At 47.6% G+C, this 4,920-nt stretch overlaps 1 protein-coding gene across 1 annotated transcript in view; it reads right to left on the reverse strand.

Annotated features, from left to right (window-relative positions):
• ZMYND8 (zinc finger MYND-type containing 8) overlaps positions 1–4,920 on the reverse strand; it is a 133,154-nt gene that overhangs the window by 56,419 nt on the left and 71,815 nt on the right.

The following is a 4,920-nucleotide window of genomic DNA, read 5'->3' on the forward strand; positions in this document are numbered from 1 at the left end:
CATTTTCTGGAACCAGCAACCTGCATGGCCAGAGAAGTTGAGAACACCACGGCCCACTCCCGGTGATAGCAGGGCCACTATGGGAGCAGCCAGGACACACTGCCACCAGATATGACGTCCCAGCCTCAACCCTGGCAGTAGCTGGGACACTGGGAGGAAAGAGCTTTGCCAAGAAGGTCTCCTGGGTTTTATGTCCCATCAACTCAAGTCAGATATCTGCATTCAGGACAACTGAACCTCCAGGTAGGAGAAGAATTGTCTCTAGTTCCTAGGGAGAAAGACGCATCTGCCCAGCCACTTCCCAAAGTGACAACGTAGAAATCTGGCCCAACACTCCCAGTTCTTTCAATGTTTTAACAAGAAACAGAAAAAAAAATGGACTTGTTTACTTTAAAACATTTTGCCTCGATTTCAATAGCTAGCAAAATATGCATATTCTTAAGAGAAAGCAACCCAAGAGAAATAAAGCATAGATAGGCACCGGGTTTTCAACTCATGGTATTAGGAGATCATAACACAATGGACACTCCAGAACCACCTAGCCGCTCTCCCCGGATGCTGGAGAAGACCAGTTTCTTGCGCATTGCAATCCCAGTCTTTCTGCTAAGACCTGAAGAACCACACTGTCGGTCACAGAAAAGGCAGGTAAGCGGAAGCCAAATGCCCTCAAGGTGAGAGTCTGCCCAGTCTGAGTAATAAGTGGTCTGGGCTAGACAGGACAGATCTGAAATACAGCTGGGATCCCCAGGGCTGCCCCCAGCAAGTGATTTCCCACCCCAGAACTAGGAAGAGCTTTGTCAGCTGCAAAATGATGGTTATGCCCCCATCTGGAGGAGAATCAAGGTGAGAAAATGACACCAAAGCCCGGTCGCTTATCAGCCAGTCAGCTGGTCTTCTGGTTCATTCTTGCCCTGCCTGCCCCATGTTTGACTGGTCTGGAGGCCATAGCTTTCCCTCACAGGTCCTCAAGTACCCTCAATGTAGCTGCTCGGCAGACAAATCAAAGTGTTTCCACTCCTGACAGCAAGCCCAGGAAATACTGAAAAGAAATTATATTTACTTTGCATGAAAAAGCCTATGGGAAAGACAATGCCCAAGGCCCCACAGCAGCACAGCAAGTTCTAGAGTCATACTGCCCAAGTTCTAGTTCCAGCCCTTTGACCCTGAGCAGAACATTAACCTCAGGGCCAGCAGGTGGCATGGTGGTTAAGGCACTGGATTTCCATGACCGACCGTGGTTAGAGTCCGAACTCGACAGCTTGAAAATGACACCAAATGCATGTGTGAGCATGCCCAAAATCCTGAGAGGAGAATGGAAGAGTGGGCACTGCGGCAGGGCCGTCCTCCGGGGGATGGGCAGATTTCTCGCTTTCTGTCTCTCTGGTGAGCACACAAGGTCCTATGGCAAAAATAACTCTCTCCAATAATAATAATAACAATAAGTTAAAGGAACACTTAAGATACCAACAGATGGCCTAGTGGTTACGTTGATGAACTCCCACATGACCGACAGCAGTTCAAGATCCAGACACGGTGGCTTGAAACTCATACCAAACACATGTGTGTGAGTGCCCAAGATCTCAGAAGAATGGAGAAGAGATTGCAGTGTGGCCATTTCACCAAGGGTGATTTCTCACTTTCCCTCTCACTGTCTCTCTCTCTCCAGCGAGTGCACACACCCTAGGACAAAAACCTTCAAATCCCAAGCCCAGTCAGCCTAAAACACACCAGGCGTGGACAACAGAGCAAGCGACCAGGATCTAAGAGGTCCTTGCTTCCCCTCTCGCATGTATGAGCCATGCTCGATCATGGATAAACCCAAAATAAATGTGTATAATTAAAAAAAAAAAAAAAAAAAGTAAATATGGTCAGCTGGTGGTGTGGAGGTTAAGGCACTGCTAGATGCCACACGGCCGAGTGGGCGGTTTGAATCCTGGACCCAGTGGCTTACAGAACACACCATGCACATGTACATGCATACCCAAAATTCCAGGAGAGTGGAGAAAAAACTGCAGTGTGGCCATTCCCCCAGGAGGTGCCTCCTCAGCCCGCCTCCTCACATCTCTCCAGCAAGTACACATACCCTTTAGCAAAACTTTCAAAATAAATACATAAAAATAAATTTAAAAAGTAAATTAGAGGCAAGGCATTTCTGGGACAAAGAAATGGGTTATTACCTGTTAAGGGATAACTTTATAGTACCGTCAACTGGACCAGTACAAAATGTACATGTTGGAATTTTCACTTTGCAAGCTAAGTAACGTAATTGAATGTAAAAAAGAAATTGAAATAATAATAAAAGATAAAATAAATGTAAAGAAAAGTAAATTAGAAGAGATATCATCAATGACAATGGCCAACATTTATTTTTTAAAAAATAGTACCTGGCATAGGCATTTAATGTCAGGTTGTTGCTTTTTCAAAGATCTACAACCATATAATAAAATACTTCCTACATTTTTACATAATTGTGTGCATGCGTGTATGAAACTCAAAAGGGAAAAAAAAATAAACGCACACACACACACACACACACACACACAAATTCCTTGAAAAGACACCTCAGAACATGACTCGGCTTGAGCAAGAACCGCCCTGGCTCACTCTCATGCTCACGAAGCTGCCTACTATCCCAGCATCTCTGTGTCGTGTCTTGCTGCTGCCCTGACCCATCCTGTTTCCACACGTCCAGGCCTCTGCGTGGCTACACCCCACAGTGGGCTCCCTGAGAGGACAATGCACATGCCTCCCCGCACCTGCCCTGGTCTCTGCATCACTGAGCGGGGGACTGGACTCAGAGAAGCAGCGTAAACCTTGCCCACTCAGCTTCCCAGAGGCCTGCTGGGAGGAAGGGCCACTCTCCAGAAGGAAGAACTTCTTTTGAGGAATGGCTTCACCCACTGCGGACAGCAACTCCTTCCCCAAAGCTGAACAAAACATCCCTAGACCTCCAAAGTACTGTTACTCACCACTGGGGAAGGTCCTTAACAACTCCCTCACTGGGCTCCTCTCACCCCCCCCCCAAAAAAAAAATACTTAAAAGAGGGGGCAGCATGTGGCATGACGATTGAGGTACTGGACTTGCACATGGCTGACCAAGGTTTGATTCCTGGACCTGGTGGTTTGCTTTCTCACTTTCTCTCTCTCTCTTTCTGGTGAGGCACGTACCCTATAGCAAATTAAAATAACAGCAAATAAAAGTAAATAAATAATTTGTTAAAAACAAACAAACAAAAACAGCCCATTCCCTTAGAGACCAGAGGACACGGCAGGTGTCAAGGTTAGGACGGTTGTGTCCACAACACACACGCTCCTTTTCCATGAAGGAATGGAAGGGGCCCGGCTTCCATGACAGCTCCCTTCTAGAACCAAGGCCTAACTGCACACTGTGGGGAATTCCCAGTCAGGGCTAGAAATGCCCTGCTTCGTTTGTAAGTCCTCAGCCACTAGCACTGGTCACTGACCCACTAAAAAGTACGAGTGGCCTCTACAGGATGGTCACAGCAGAGAGCACAGCACCACGGACCCTAAGGTCAGGAACGTTTGGGGCACAGGGCAGGCACACTTCCCCCACCCACCTACATGCTAAGCACCATGTCACCCCATGGAATAAGGACCCGAAATCAACATGGTCACACTTGCCATGGTCTGATGACGAGGCAGGAGGTAAAACAGTTGGCCCTTACATCCTCTGCTCTTCAAATAAAAGGCAATCTCCTGCCCACCTTTCTGGCCCCATCTCCACCTTCCACTCCTCCCCTCACCCTGTTCAAACCACACTATCATTCCGGTTTCCTGAGCGCTCTGGGCCTCAGCTCTTCCCTACAGGCCCCTCTACTCAGACCTCCACTTGGGGCCCCCACCAGAACCTCCCGATCTGAAATTGTCTGGCCTGTTTGCAGATGTGTGCTTTATCCATCTTCCCCGTGGAGGGAAAGATGGCCGCCTTCAGACAGGCAGGGAAGGCGTCTGCCTGGCTCTCACAGCCCCAGCACACGGAGAACGGCCTGCAGCACGGCGGGCACCCAGGACGCGCTTCTGTGAACGACGGAATAAATGAGTTCTAGAAAGCTTGCCAACAGGAGTGGTTAAAATCAAAGTCTAAGAGTTCCTACCAAACCCAGTTCCACCTCGACTTATTTCCATTTTGTCTTCTGACAAGAGACATGGGATTCCTAGCAACTGGTTTTGCAGATTCCTTTGGAATTCATGCTTTCCTCTGAACCGCAAGGCAGCGTGCAAAACTGAAGAGCACACAAGCCTTCAAATTCAGAGGTTATTTAAAACTCTAAGCGGTACTGTCTGTATATTTTGTGTGGGTAAATAATTCTTATTACAGGCATTTTAAATAGGCCCACGACACAACAACTCATGCACTTTTTCAAAAATGCTTGTGGTACCAAGAGTGAGTCTTTGTCATGTTTATACGTGGTATAACTTGTCAGAGAGCACTAAGGTATTAACGGCTCCTCATCGCTGGCTACCTGTTGTTCTCAAGCACACAGGGGGCCCGCTCTAAAGGGAACTGCCATTAGCTGGAATGATTCACTTCGCCATGTGTGGAGCTAAGAGGGTGGGCAGATAGGTGGGAGGGAGGGCTCCCACCTGTCGAAAAGCCATCCCCTTATAATTTCCCATTTTAGCTGCAGAGAGAAAGGGAACAGGAGGAAACTACTCAGCTTGATAAGAGATTCATTGACTGGCAATCTAAGAAAATACTTCTGATCCCTGAAAGCATTATTTTGAAAAGCAATTTGCATGGGGGAGTTTTAAGGTACTCAAGAAAATCCAAAATGCAACAGCACTTAACATAGGCATTGGTACCCATCCCAATGCTGGTTTCCTCAAAAGAACTACAAAGGTAAGATTATGTTCTAACATACGGGGGGGGGGGGGCCCTGAAACCCACCCCATTTCCGG

The sequence above is a fragment of the Tupaia chinensis genome, unplaced genomic scaffold, assembly GCF_000334495.1.
Source record: "Tupaia chinensis unplaced genomic scaffold, TupChi_1.0 Scaffold000602_1, whole genome shotgun sequence".
NCBI classification, from domain to species: domain Eukaryota; kingdom Metazoa; phylum Chordata; class Mammalia; order Scandentia; family Tupaiidae; genus Tupaia; species Tupaia belangeri.